This window comes from Scyliorhinus canicula, chromosome 3 (assembly GCF_902713615.1).
Source record: "Scyliorhinus canicula chromosome 3, sScyCan1.1, whole genome shotgun sequence".
In the NCBI taxonomy this organism is placed as follows: domain Eukaryota; kingdom Metazoa; phylum Chordata; class Chondrichthyes; order Carcharhiniformes; family Scyliorhinidae; genus Scyliorhinus; species Scyliorhinus canicula.
In genome coordinates this window covers 203,445,108-203,460,328 of record NC_052148.1, presented here as the reverse complement: position 1 = coordinate 203,460,328, position 15,221 = coordinate 203,445,108, and the positions used below count along the sequence as shown (strand labels likewise).

Here is a 15,221-nt window from a genome sequence, read left to right as displayed (position 1 = left end):
TGTACCCGAACAGGCGCTGGAATGTGGCGACTAGGGGCTTTTCACAGTAACTTCATTGCAGTGTTAATGTAAGCCTACTTGTGTCAATAAAGGTTATTTATTTATTTACATTGGTGCTTATTAAAGATTGACTTGGAAAGAAAATTTAGGCAAGATTGCAGCAAATAAGTTAATCGATTGGCCTTAAGCAAATTACTTTTACTTTATATGTTGCGGGAAAGAACATATTGCTGAAAGGAATTTTCATTGGCCAATTCTCTGCTGCAACAGCATTATTAATATTCGTCAGATGGAAACTGATATGCAGGAACAGAAAACCACAGGCAGTAGGCGCTACGTTAAAGAACTACAGTTGGTTTATTCAGGAAGGTTTGGGGCATTATTTTAATTGAGAAAGGGTCAGAAATAATGGCATACGCCACGGGCACGATTCTCCGCTCCCCACGCCGCGTGGGAGAATCGCGGGAAGGCCCCCTGACAAATTTCACGCCCCCCCTCGCGTCCCCCGTGATTCTCCCCACCCCCCCTCCCCCCTCCCCCTCCCCCACCGCTTGGAAGAATCGCCGCTCGTCGTTTTTCACGGCGACGGCGGTTCTCTGATCCGGATGGGCCGAGCGGCCTCCCGTTCGCGACCGTTTCACGACGGCGGCAACCACACCTGGTCGCTGCCGTCGTGAAACGGGTGTGGAGATGCCCGTTTGGGGCTTGTAGGGGGCCTGGTGGGGAATGAGCGCTACGACTGTGCTTGGGAGGGGACATGCCCGCGATCGGTGCCCACCGATTGTCGGGCCGGCGTCTCAATCAGACACACTATTTCCCCTCCGCCGCCCCGCAAGATCAAGCCGCCACGTCTTGCAGGGCGGTTGAGGGGAAAGACGGCCACCGCACATGCGCGGGTTCAAGCTGTCAGCGTCGTGACGTCAGCCGCGCATGCACGGGTTGGCGCCGGCCAACCTGCGCATGCACGGCTGACGTCATTAGGCGCGCCGGTCGCATCATTCTCGGCGCAACGACCCCGCGGCCGAGATTTACGGAGCACCGCTCCTAGCCCCGCTGGGAGGGGAGAATAGGGGGCGAGGAGCGGCCTCCGAGGCCGTCGTGAAACTCGGCCGAGTTCACGACGGCCCTCCCGATTTTTCCCGGGAGCGGAGAATTCCGCCCCATGTCAATGATATAACTATATTAGTCTCACATGCCATATTTCAGAGGTGTCACACAAATTGTTAATGGCGACGTATAGGAGGACCTATGAAGCCTTGAAAAATAGCTTTAAAAATGAGGTGGACTTACAGCCAGAGTATAAAAGTGAACCGCCAGTGTGGGTATGAGCGGTTAACAACTTGGTCATTCACAACAAAGGGTTTGCTCTGTACATGTGGCACGGTGGCACAGTGGTTAGCACTGCTGCCTCACAGCACCAGGGACCCAAGTTCAATTGCAGCCTCTGTCTATGTGGAGTTTGCGCATTCTCCCCGTGTCTGCATGGTTTCCAGCAGTACTCCTGTTTCCTCCCAACAGTCCGAAGATGTGCAGGTTAGTTGCATTGCCTATGATAAATTGCCCCTTAATGTCCAGGAATTTGCAGGTCAGGTTCTGGGTTATGGGATAGGGGTTTGTTTATTGTCACATGTACTGAGGTACAGTGAAAAGTATTGTTCTGCTTAGAGTCCAAACAGATCATTCCATACATGAAAAAAACATAGGGCAAACATAAATACATAGGGCGCGATTCTCGGCTCCCCATGCGGCGTGGGAGAATCGCGGGAGGGCCCCCCGACAAAATTCACGCCCCCCTCGCGATCCCCCCACCCCCGGCTCGGAGCTCGGCGTTTTTCATGGCGAGCGCCGATTCTCCGACCCGGATGGGCCGAGCGGCCTGCCGTTCGCGGCTGTTTCACGACGGCGGCAAACACACCTGCTTGCTGCCGTCGTGAAACGGGAGTGAGAAGCCCATTTGGGGCTTGTAGGTAGCCTAGAAAGGAAAGAGCATCACGACTGTGCTCGGGGGGGGGGGGGGGGGGGGGGACAGGCCCGTGTTCGGTGCCCACCGATCGTCGGGCCGGCGTCCAAATCGGACGCACTATTTCCCCTCCGCCGCCCCGCCACATCAAGCTGCCATGTCTTGCGGGGCGGCTGAGAGGAAAGACGGCCACCGCGCATGCGCGGGTTCATGCCGTCAGCGTCATGGCGTCAGCCGCGCATGCATGGGTTGGAACCGGCCAACCTGCGCATGCGCGGCTGACATCATTAGGCGCGCCGGCTGCGTCATTCTCGGCGCGACGCCCCCACGGCCGAGATTTGCGGAGCGCCGCTCCTAGCCCCGCCGGGAGGGGAGAATTCCCGGCCCTCCCGGTTTTTCCCGGGAGCGGAGAATTCCGCCTATAGTGTAAATACATAGACACAGGCATTGGGTGAAGCACATAGGAGTGTAGTGCTACTCAGTAGATCAGATGTGTGAAGAGATCGGATCAGTCCATAAGAGGGTAATTTAGGAGTCTGGTAACTGCGAGGATGAAGTTGTTTTTGAATCTGTTTGTGCGTGTTCTCAGACTTTTGTATCTCCTGCCCGATGGAAGAAGTTGGAAGAGGAAATAAGCCGGGTGGCAGCGAGAGGTGTAGACGTCAATGGATGGGTGGTGGGTTCGTGAGATGGACTGGGATGTATTCATGACTATGTAGTTTCTTACGGTCTTGGGCCAAGCGGTTGCCATACCAGGCTGTGATGCAGCCAGATTGGATGCTTTCTATGGTACATCTGTAAAAGTTGGTAAGAGTCAATGTGAACATGCTGCATTTCCTTAGTTTCCTGAGAATTTCACCCAGTGTTTTCTTGGTCGTCGATGTGGGTGGACCAGGATAGAATGTTGGTGATGTGCACACCTAGGAATTTGAAGTTGCCAACTATCTCCACCTCGGCACCGTTGATGCAGAGAGGGGTGTGTGTGTTACTTTGCTTCCTGAAGTCAATGACCAGCTATTTAGTTTTGCTGACATTGAGGGAGAGATTGTTGTCATTACACCACTCTAATAGATTCTCTAACTCATCATATTCTCACTCATCGTTGTTCGAGATCCGACCCACTACAGTTGTGCCATCAGCAAATTTGTCGATGGAGTTGGAGCCGAATTTTGCAAAACAGTTGTGACTGTGTATAGGGAGTATAGTAGGGAGCTAAGTACGCAGACTTGCAGGGCCCCAGTATTGAGGACTATTGTGGAGGAGGTGTTTATCCTTACTGATTGTGATCAGTACTGATCAGTCAGAAAGTCAAGGATTTAGTTGCAGAGGGAGGAACCAAGTTCTAGGTTTTGGAGCTTTGATTTGAGCTTGGCTGGGATTATGGTGTTGAAGGTGGAGCTGTAGTCAATGAATAGGAATCTGATATAGGATTCCTTGTTGTAGAGATTCGCCAGGGATGAGTGTCGGGCTAGGGAAATGGTGTCTGCTGTGGATTGGTTGTGACGGTATGCGAATTGATGTGGATCTAGGCATTCTGGGAGTACGGAGTTGAGGTGCCTCATGACTAACCACTCGAAGCACTTCATAATGATCGATGTCAAGGCCACCAGACGATAGTCATTGAGGCATGTTGCCTGGTTCTTCTTTGGCACCGGTATAATGTTGGTCTTCATGAAGCAGGTGGGAACCTTGGAATGGAGTAGGGAGAGGTTGAAGGTGTCCGCGCAGGATCTGACTGCACGACCAGAGACTCCGTCAGATTCATCGCTTACCGACGATTCACTTCCAAGATGGCCGATCTGACTTCTGAAGCTGTGACGGTAGGTCTGAGTGTGTCTGAGACTTCTGGGGTTGTTGACAATGGTTTGATGGTTTCCTGTTTGAACCGAGTATGGAATGCATTGAGTTCATCGGTGAGGGGTGCACTGCTGCCGGAGATTCTATCGGCTTCGCTTTGCCAGCAGTATTCTCCGCGGCCCCCGTCCAGCGCACCCCGGTAGGGGCTACTGTGGGCGTTGCCCATGGGTTAGCCGCAAGATGCCCTGCTGATGAGTGGCAGCTGGTTGGAGGGGGTGGTAGCATGGCAGTAGGTGGGATGCAGGGCTGGTGGGGTGGATGCACTCATACGGCTGGTGGCACTCTGCAGAACCAGGGACCAAGGTGGGTGGTCAGTGGGGTGCGGGAGCAATGGCTCGGCAATGGCACAGCAATGGCAGTCCATCCCTGGACACCACCCCAGTCCCATTGGGGGGGGAGGGTTGTCAGCCTGTGCCACGGCCCAACACCCTGGGATCCCCCCTCCCCCAGCTGGTATGGGAATTGAGCCGTGTTGCTGACCTGCCTTGGTCTGCTTTCAAAGCCAGCGATTTATCCCTGGGCTAAACCAGCCCCTGTGGACTTCACACAACCCAAGTAGATTCCCCTGGGTGGGCGGGCCATGTAGCATGTGCGAGTCATTGCCTAGCATCCCAATCAAACCATGATGCGTGGACACTGTGCTTGAACACTGTGAGAGGCAACATTACACACGCAGCAACCGAGATCCGAACACCCAGGGGATGGGACACAGCTCTGGAGGGTGGGTGGGTGCCACAGGGTGGGGACCTGCACCTGATCCAGATGATATGAGCGGATGTCCGGAATTCAGAGTTTGGGGTCCACTAGGAGAGTGGGCAAAGAAGTGGCAGATGCAATACAATGTGGAAAAGAGTGAGGTTATGCACTTTGGAAGGAGGAATGGAGGCACAGACTATTTTCTAAATGGGGAAATGTTTAGGAAATCAGAAGCACAAAGGGACTTGAGAGTCTTTGTTCAAGATTCCCTTAAGGTTAACATGCAGGTTCAATCAGCAGTTAGGAATGCAAATGCAATGTTAGCATTTATGTCAAGAGGGCTAAAACACAAGAGCAGAATGTACTTCTGAGGCTGCAGTAGGTTCTGGTCAGACCCATTTGAAGTATTGTGAGCAGTTTTGGGCCTCGTATCTAAAGAAGGATGTGCTGGCCTTGGAAAGGGTCCAGAGTAGGTTCACAAGAATGATCCCTGGAATGAAGAGCTTGTCGTATGAGGAACGGTTGAGGACTCTGGGTCTGTATTCGTTGGAGTTTAGAAGGATGAGGTGGGATCTTATTGAACTTACAGGCTACTGAGAGGTCTTGATAGAGTTGGCGTGGAGAGGATGTTTCCACTTCTAGGTGGCACAGTAGCACAGCACCAGCATCCCAGGTTCGTTTCCCGGCTTGGGTCACTGTCTGTGCAGAGTCTGCGCGTTCTCCCTGTGTTTGCGTGAGTTTCCTCTGAGTGCTCTGGTTTCCTCCCACAAGTCCCGAAAGACATGCTTGTTAGGTGAATTGGACATTCTGAATTCTCCCTCTGTGTGCCCGAACAGGCGCCAGAATGTGGTGACTCGGGGCTTTTCACAGTAACTTTGTTGCAGTGTTAATGTCAGCCTGCTTGTGACAATAAAGATTAATATCGGAAAAACTAGAACCAGAGGACACAATCTCAGACTTAAAGGGACAAACCTTTAAAACAGAGAGGAGGAATTCCTTCAGCTAGAGGGTTGTGAATCTGTGGAACTCTTTGCCATGAAGGCTGTGGAGGACAAATCACTGAGTGGCTTTAAGACAGAGTAGATAGGTTCTTGATTAATAAGGGAATCAGGGGTTATGGGTAGAAGGCAGGAAAATGGGGATGAGAAAAATATCAGCCATGATTGAATGGCGGAGCAGACTCGATGGGCCGAGTGGCCTAATTCTGCTCCTATGTTTATGGTCTTATCGGTCAGCTTTTGGTGCACATGTCACACATACTACAGCACATCAGGTGGAGGTAGAAACCCCCGAGGGAGTGGGCAGGCGGAGAGCTGCCCGATCCCAGGAAACACTGTAGTCTGGACAGGTATCGCGCTTCAATAAAGTATTATCCCATGACTGATGGAGATTCAGATGCAGAGCCAGGAGTTACAGGAAGGGGTGTCAGCAACTTTCCGGCGCCTGCAAGTGCAGCTGGAGGAGTCCAGACACAGGAGACGATGCCAACAATACGTGGTACTTAGGCCAACAGTGAATGGGGAGCGTCCGCAGTGGAAGACTTGGGTCAAAATGTCACAGCCATGGGTCAAAACATGCAAGGTTTGGGGCAATCTCTGTGATCAATGGCTGAGACTCAAGACAGGCGATCCCAGCCGCAGGAAACTATGAGCCGAGCCCACATGGACATTTCTGCGGCACTCCAGAGCTTGGCCCATTCACAAAGGGTCATGGCTGAGAGTGTTGAGAGCATTGGCCGGGCACTGACTGACCTAGGCCACAGAGGGACGTGGCACAATCCCAGAGGTAAATCCCAGCAGGGAATGGGGCCAGAAGTGTGAGGCCGCCTTGTGGGACAACATACCCAGTGAATGACCCATTACAGCTCACCATCTCCATAACCGCCCACCCACACCCATCACCCCAAAGGGCATGTGGACCCGTGAGGTGGGATGGCCAGCATGAAGGGACCGGAAAATGGGTCCCGAATCGGTGAGGGCCTTAATTTTTGCTGTCTCCCAATTCTCTGACCGATTGCAGTTCGCATTTGCAGAATCAGGAGGCGGAGTATTTCGCCCCAGTTCTCTTTTTAAAGCGATCAATTGCAAACTAACAGTGAAAAAACAGCTATATTTAAACACTGGGTGAAATTCTCAGTTTGGAAGAATATGTTCTCCCGCTGGAGCTGAATTGCCGTGATTTGCGATTCCGTTAGGGCGGGCGGCCCAATTGCGAAGTCCCGCGACCGGTCACCAGGCCCAGTACTGCAAATTAGCCCCACCCCCCCCCCCCCCCCCCCCCGTGCTGCAGTTCAGCCACCTACCCCAGGTTTTCTGGGAGCTCCCTCTTCCCCCAAGTACAGGGGCGAGCCAACCTACCTTCCCCCGGGAACCCCTAAATAGGGAGACACCCCCTCACAGGGACCCAGTAACTTGAGGGACCCCGCCCAAGGTTCCTTCAAATAGGGAGACCTCCCACAGAAATCCTCGAAACCGGTGGGCGGGGGTGCACTACTGGCAGGAAAAGAGAATCCCAACGGCCTGAGAATTCCGACCAAGGTTTCCACGGTTGGGACCCACCCTAAGACATGAGTCTCACAGACCTGTGCAGCTTCCAGCATACGCCTGCCCCATTATATTTTCACCAAATTGGTTGCCTACGAAGTGAATTTTAACAAGAGCCAGAACATACCCTGGTTATCATACAAGCTAATTAGATAAGATTCCTTATCTAATTCCATTTCTGGAGTTGCATAAAGCAAATCTGTTAAAAATAATATTTTGCAAAAAACCAATGATAAGAATATTTTGGGTATTAATCTAAAATTGGAGCTGTAAGTAAAGAATTTTTTTTAAAACACAGCAATTGCAATGTAAAATAGCTAGCCATTAGGGCAGCATGGTGGCGCAGTGGTTAGCACTGCGGCCTCACGGCGCCAAGGTCCTAGGTTCGACCCCGGCTCTGGGTCACTATCCATGTGGAGTTTGCACATTCTCCCTCTTTTTGCATGGGTTTCGTCCCCACAACCCAAAGATGTGCAGGGAAGGTGGATTGGTCACGCTAAATTGTCCCTTAATTGGACAAACTGAATTTGGTACGGGTATTCTAAATTTACATTTTTTTAAAAAGCTCGCCATTAAAAATCAATCTTGAAATTAGTCTGTTGAGAATTAGGTGAAAGATTGTAACAAGTTCCTTTACAGTTTTGCACACAACACGCATAATGTAACTCAAAATCTGAAATCCAAAATTGTTCATTATGTTGCAAATAATTGTGGAAGTCTTTGGAACCTATATAGATCCACATATCAAATTGCTAGCGGGTTATTTTTTCAAGCCATCAATTACAATTGCCAATTTTAGACCTACCAAGTAGTCAAAAGATTACAATAGAGAGCCTCCTTTACTCAATTAATCATGAAGGTGTTTAAACTTGCACTTAATTAATTTTTTTGTCTCGACAATTATTTCATTATTTATTAATTATGAAGTGTGTTCCCTAAACTCCTCAAGACCTCTTTACTTAGAATCTTAAAAATTATGAAAATATCAATTGATGTCAATTTTAGATGATCATAGTTCATTCTATACTTTTTGCCTGCTTAAAAACAAGGGACGGTTATTCTTACCCTGCGTCTCTTCAATACTGTGCTTTCTAAGTCACAATCATGTCCCTCGTAAATCCAATAAAAAGAAATTAGTAAACTTCTCTGATTTTCTTTTGTTTTTCTTATTTTCTCTTCTTTAATCCATGAAGCTGAGCTGACTCTGAAGCAAATTGAAGGGTATAATATACCGGATAACCTGTTTTGCAGAACTACTATCAAATAAGAAATATGCAGGAAGCAGATGTAATCTTTATTTAGAGTAAGGCCATTTATAGCAGAGGTAGTCCCTAATCTGCATTGGGTTATTATGATTTTTTAATAAATTTAGAGTACCCAATTCATTTTTTCCAATTAAGGGGCAATTTAGTGAGGCCGATTCACCAACTCTGCACATCCATGTGCTTTGACAAGAGTCATTGGACTTGAAAAATTAGCTCTTTTCTCTCCCTACAGATGCTGCCAGACCTGCTGAGATTTTCCAGCATTTTCTCTTTTGTTTCAGATTCCAGCACCCACAGTAATTTGCTTTTATCCAGTGTTTAACTCACTGCCACTTCTCTTCCAGGAATGCCTACCCTGTAGAAGTACTGCTCTTCTCTCCAACAGGATTTCCATATGTCCCTCCCCGGCTATCCACCTTCACTGCTTTCCATTTCTCTCTTAGTGTTGGACAGCTTTGACAAAGAGTCATTGGACTCGAAACATTAGCTCTTTTCTCTGCCTACAAATGCTGCCAGACCTGCTGAGATTTTCCAGCATTTTCTCTTTTGTACCCTGCACATCTTTGGGTTGTGGGGGCGAAACCGACACAAACACAGGGAGAATATGCAAACTCCACACGGACAGTGACCCAGAGACGGGATCAAACCTGGGACCTTGGCGCCGTGAGGCAGCAGTGCTAACCACTGTGCCACCATGCCGCCCTAACATTGGGTTATTATGATAAAACAGCAGATTTTCTAACAAATGATTCATTTTTTATTGCACTACAAAAGGGAATTAATTCTCATAAGCGAAAGCAAGAAAACTGCATTATAAAGAAACGGTTCACAAATCTAGGATGGGGTGTTATTCACACGAAACACAAGGTAAAATGTCAGGACTTGTCCATTCTCGAGTAGGTGATTTTTTAACAACCTCTTTGGTATTGAAAATTCACTTTTACAAGTATGACGTCTTATCCCTTCACATTTATTTTTACTTTTTCCATCCTTTATTTCTTTCCTTTGATGATTCTTGTTATACATGATTCGACATTGAAATATTGTAACTCACACTTGCTAGATCAGACTCTGCCCTGGAATTCTCTGCAGGAGAACTTGAATCACGTGAACGGTTTGGATGCTGAGGGTGGCTGTTGGCTTAAAATCAACAAAGATTCAGGAGAGTAAGGAAGCTTGCACCAACTCCCTGACTTTGCATTTAATTAGAACGCAGGAGAGAGGAGAGCCAGATCGAGGGGAACCAGGGTGACTGGAACAGGGGAGCAGTATAGAGGGGTGCAAGATAGAGGGAAACCAGGAGAGGGGAGCAGGAATGAGAGGAACAAGGGAGAGTGGAGGGGAGTGGAGCGGGGGAGAGGGCCAGGGGAGAGGGGAACAGGATAGAGGAGGACCAGGGAGGGTGGAGCAGGGGAACAAAGCTGAGGGGAGAGGGGAGCAGGATAGAGGGTCAGGGTCTAGAGCTTTCATTTCAGGAGCTGTGACCAGGAGAAGCAGAGTGCAGTGTGAGGGAAGGTAAGTGCTATAAAAAAACTTTACCTCGGGGTCTGAGGCTTTCATTTCAGGAGCTGTGACCAGGAGAAGCAGAGTGCTGTGTGGGGAGAGGTGGGAGCAGTGTAGGGAAAGGTGGGAGCAGTATGGGGGAAGATGAGAACAGTGTGGGAGAAGGTGAGAGCCGTGTGGGGAAAGGTCAATGTGGTATGGGGGTGATGAGCCATTAATGAACACAAAACAAGTGTGAATGTAACTGAGGCTTTAATAAACTAAACAGAAAGCCTCTGGGTCTCTGATCCCGAACTGGGTCAGAGGCAGAGACCAGCCACCTTTATACCGGGCCCCGGGGAGGCGGAGCCATCGGGCAGTATTTACCACATTACATATAATACAGGAGCCGTTTACCACAATACACATATTATACACTACAGTGGTTTACCACATTCACCCCCTGTTTAAAAAAAAAGCCCAATGGGGGTGAAGAGGATTTAAGATCAAGTCTGTCGGGGGCCTTGACCTTCCCCCGTGATCGCCTCAGTCCCGGCTGTGGTGTGGGCACTGGTGTTGAGACCTGCGCATCCGGGAGTGTGTTGTCCTCTTCTTCACCCGGTAGTTGAGTCAGTGGAGGGGGGGGGGGGCTGTGTATGGGTGGGGGTGGTGGTGATGATCGCCGGTGGGCCTGCGGGTGGATGTAGCTGGGTAGTGGTGGAGGGTAACGGTGTAGGGTTGGGGGTGGTGGTGATGGTCGCTGGGGAACCTACAGGTGCCAAATCCCGAAGGGAGACTGTGTCCTGCCACCCGTCATGATGTGCCATCAAGGCATATTATGGATTGGCATGGAGGAGCAGGGCCTTCTCAACGAGGGGATCTGATTTATGACTCCTCGCATGGAGGAGGATGGGCCCTTGGACTATCAGCCAGCACGGGAGCCAGACCCTGGAGGTGGACATCCTGGGGATGGCAAACATATGTTCCTGAGGGGTCTCGTTGGTGGCAGTGCACAGGAGCGACCGGATGGAGTGGAGCGCATCGGAGAGGACCTCCTGCCAGCGGGAGACTGGGAGACGTCTAGACCGTAGGGCCAGGCGGACAGCCTTCCAGACTGTCGCGTTCTCCCTCTCCACCTGTCCGTTGCCCCGGGGTTGTAGCTGGTCATCCTGCTGGAGCAGGAGAGTGATGTGGGGGAAGGTCAGTGCGGTGTGGGGGAAGGTCAGTGCGGTGTGGGGAAGGTCAGTGCGGTGTGGGGGATGGTTGGTGTCGGGGAAGATCAGTGCGGTGTGGGGGAAGGTCAGTGCGGTGTGGGGGAAGGTCAGTGCAATGTGAGGGAAGGTCAGTGCGGTGTGGGGGAAGGTCAGTGAGGTGTGGGGGAAGGTCAGTGCGGTGTGGGGGATGGTTGGTGTGGAGGAAGATCAGTGCGGTGTGGGGGAAGGTCAGTGTGGTGTGGGGGAAGGTCAGTGCGGTGTGGGGGAAGGTCAGTGCGGTGTGGGGGAAGGTCAGTGCGGTGTGGGGGAAGGTCAGTGCGGTGTGTGGGAAGGTCAGTGAGGTGTGTGGGAAGGTCAGTGCGATATGGGGGAAGGTCAGTGCGGTGTGGGGGAAGGTCAGTGCGGTGTGGGGGAAGGTCAGTGCGGTGTGAGGGAAGGTCAGTGCGGTGTGGGGGAAGGTCAGTGCGGTGTGGGGGAAGGTCAGTTCGGTCTGGGGGAAGATCAGTGCGGTGTGGGGGAAGGTCAGTGCGGTGTGGGGGAAGGTCAGTGCAGTGTGGGGGAAGGTCAGTGCGGTGTGGGGCAAGGTCAGTGCAGTGTGGGGGAAGGTCAGTGCGGTGTGAGGGAAGGTCAGTGCGGTGTGGGGGAAGGTCAGTTCGGTCTGGGGGAAGATCAGTGCGGTGTGGGGGAAGGTCAGTGCGGTGTGGGGGAAGGTCAGTGCAGTGTGGGGGAAGGTCAGTGCGGTGTGGGGGAAGGTCAGTGCAGTGTGGGGGAAGGTCAGTGCGGTGTGGGGGATGGTTGGTGTGGAGGAAGATCAGTGCGGTGTGGGGGAAGGTCAGTGTGGTGTGGGGGAAGGTCAGTGCGGTGTGGGGGAAGGTCAGTGCGGTGTGGGGGAAGGTCAGTGCAGTGTGGGGGAAGGTCAGTGCGGTGTGGGGGAAGGTCAGTGCGGTGTGGGGGAAGGTCAGTGCGGTGTGTGGGAAGGTCAGTGAGGTGTGTGGGAAGGTCAGTGCGATATGGGGGAAGGTCAGTGCGGTGTGGGGGAAGGTCAGTGCGGTGTGGGGGAAGGTCAGTGCAGTGTGGGGGAAGGTCAGTGCGGTGTGAGGGAAGGTCAGTGCGGTGTGGGGGAAGGTCAGTTTGGTCTGGGGGAAGATCAGTGCGGTGTGGGGGAAGGTCAGTGCGGTGTGGGGGAAGGTCAGTGCAGTGTGGGGGAAGGTCGGTGCGGTGTGGGGGAAGGTCAGTGCAGTGTGGGGGAAGGTCAGTGCGGTGTGAGGGAAGGTCAGTGCGGTGTGGGGGAAGGTCAGTTCGGTCTGGGGGAAGATCAGTGCGGTGTGGGGGAAGGTCAGTGCGGTGTGGGGGAAGGTCAGTGCAGTGTGGGGGAAGGTCAGTGCGGTGTGGGGGAAGGCCAGTGCAGTGTGGGGGAAGGTCAGTGTGGTGTGGGGGAAGGTCAGTGCAGTGTGTGGGAAGGTCAGTGCTGTGTGGGGGAAGGTCAGTGCGGTGTGGGATAATGTCAGTGCAGTGTGGGGGAAGGTCAGTGCGGTGTGTGGGAAGGTCAGTGCGGTGTGGGGGAAGGTCAGTGCATTGATGGGAAGGTCAGTACGTTGACGGGAAGGTCTGTGTGTTGATGTGAAGGTCAGTGTGGTGTGGGGGTAGGTCAGTGCAGTGTGGGGGAAGGTCAGTGGCTACTCTCGATTCTCTGAAACTGACATCGAGTTCGGTCAGAAAAAAAACTTAAGTGACATCACAGGAGAGCTATGGCATGATTAACATAATAGGGATCTGTGCTAAATTTGAAAATTCATTCAAATTACTGATTAGAAATTATGTTGAGACTGAGGTAACAAGGGTAGAAGTGCAGGTTAATGAGGACTTTCAACTAGTTAAAGGAGCTGAGGGCTCAGGAGAGGTTAGTAAAGTTTCCAGACCATGTAATGGAACAGGGAGTATAGAAGGTGGCAGGAATCTAACCTCAGGCAGAGCAAAATAGGTGACAAGCATGAGAAGGGAGGTGGTCAATGCAGGACTAAGGGTATCGTACATAAATGCACGAGTATAGGGAACAAGGTAAATGAGCTTGTTGCGCACATTGAAATTGCCCGGTACGATGTTGTGGGCATCAGAGATGTTAGATTCCTGCCACCTTCTATACTCCCTGTTCCATTACATGGTCTGGAAACTTTACTAACCTCTCCTGAGCCCTCAGCTCCTTTAACTAGTTGAAAGTCCTCATTAACCTGCACTTCTACCCTTGTTACCTCAGTCTCAACACAATTTCTAATCAGTAATTTGAATGAATTTTCAAATTTAGCACAGGGGATCAGGGCTGGAATCTGAATCTCCAAGGATATGTATCCGATCGAAAGGATGGGCAGAGGGGGTGGTTGCATTGTTAGTAAGGAATGAAGTTAAATCGATAGCAAGAAGCAATATAGAATCAGAAGGCATAGAATCTGTGAGGGTAGAGTTGAGGAATCGCAAAGGTAAAAAGACCCTGATAGGAGTTATGTACAGTCCTCTCGCAGTAGTCAGGATGTGGTGGCAGAAAATAAATCAAGAGATAGAAAAGACATGTAAAAATGACAATATTACAAAGAATTTGTGGAATGTCTAAGAGATTGTTTTTTGGAGTAGTTTGTGACAGAGCCTACTGGGGAACAGGCAATTCTAGATTTGGTGATGTGTAATGAGGCGCACTTGATTAGGGAACTTAAGGTGAACGAACCTTTAGGGAGCAATGACCGCAATATGATAGTTTTTACCCAGCAGTTTGAGAGGTAGAAGCTGGAAACAAATGTAACGGTTTTATAATTAAATAAGGGTAATGACAAAGAGCTGGCCAGAGTTTATTTGAAAGTAACCTAGCAGGGAACAGCAATGGCAGGAGTTTTTGGGGGTTATTCGGAGGCACACCAGAAATTCATCCCAAGGAAGAGGAAACATGCTAAGGGGACAGAGTGATCCATGGCAGACTAGGCAAGTCAAGGACAGCTTAAAAGAAAAAGAAAAAGCAGACAAAGTGGCGAGGCTTTGTGGGAAGCCAGAGGATTGGGAAGCCTTTAAAAGCGAACAGTGGACAACTAAAAAAGCAATTGGAATAGATGAAATATGAGTGTAAGCTAACTAGTAATATAGAGGAAGATAGGAAGAGTTTTTGATCAATATATAAAAGATAAGAGAGGCTAAAATAGACATTGGACCACTGGAAAATGAGGCTGGAGAAGTAATAATATGAAACAAAGACATGACAGAAGAACTGAATAGTTACTTTGCACCAGTCTTCACGGTGGAAGACACCAGTGGGGTGCCAGAGCTCCGGGAGAAGCTGGTTTAGCACACTGGGCTAAATCGCTGGCTTTTAAAGCAGACCAAGGCAGGCCATCAGCGCGGTTAAATTCCCGTACCAGCCACCCCGACCAGGCGCCGGAAAGTGGCAACTAGGGACTTTTCACAGTAACTTCATTTGAAGCCGACTTGTGACTATAAGCGATTTTCATTTTTGGAATCGGGGCACAGGTGAGTGTAGTGGCCATCACAAAGCAGAAGGTTCTGGGGAAACTGAAAGTTTTAAATGTGGATAAATCACCTGGACCAGATGGACTACACCCCAGCGTTCTAAAGGAGATAGCTGAGGAGATTGTGGAGACATTGGTGGTGATCTTTCAGGAATCACTGGAGGCAGGGAGGGTCCCAGAGGATTGGAAAGCGGCTAATGGAACACCACTGTTTAAGAAGGGAGGGACACAGAAGACGGGAAGTTTTAGGCCAGTTAGCCTGACTTTGGTCATTGGTAAGATTTTAGTCCATTAAAGATGAGATCATGGTGTTAAAGCTAAGAACCTAGCATGGATAGAGGATTGGCTGGCTGGCAGAAGGCAGAGAATGGGGATAAAGGGGTCTTTTTCAGGATGACAGCCGCTGACTAGTGGTGTGCCTCAGTGCTGGGACCACAACTTTCCACAATATACATTAATGATCTGGAAAAAGGAACTGAAGGCACTGTTGCTAAGTTTGCATATGCTGCAAAGATATGTAGAGGAACATAGTATTGAGGAAGCGGGGGCTACAGAAGGACTTAGACAGGCTAGGAAAGTGGGCAAAGAAGTGGCAGGTGGAATACAATGTGGAAAATTGTGAGGTAATGCATTTTGGAAGGAGGGATAGAGACTAGGGCGCGATTCTCCTAAATGGAGACAAAGTCCTGACGCCGGAG

General features: G+C 50.5%; 1 protein-coding gene across 2 annotated transcripts in view; it reads right to left on the bottom strand.

Moving 5' to 3' along the window:
- The window catches only part of LOC119963232 (toll-like receptor 2), a 79,813-nt gene that overhangs the window by 20,231 nt on the left and 44,361 nt on the right, over positions 1–15,221 (bottom strand). The window contains exon 1 of one of the 2 annotated variants that reach the window (XM_038792031.1): positions 8,122–8,288. The exons of the other annotated variant lie outside the window; for it this stretch is intronic. The gene's annotated coding sequence lies outside the window, so the exon portion shown is untranslated. Of the gene's footprint in view, positions 1–8,121; positions 8,289–15,221 lie in introns of those variants that run through there. 2 annotated transcript variants of the gene reach the window in all.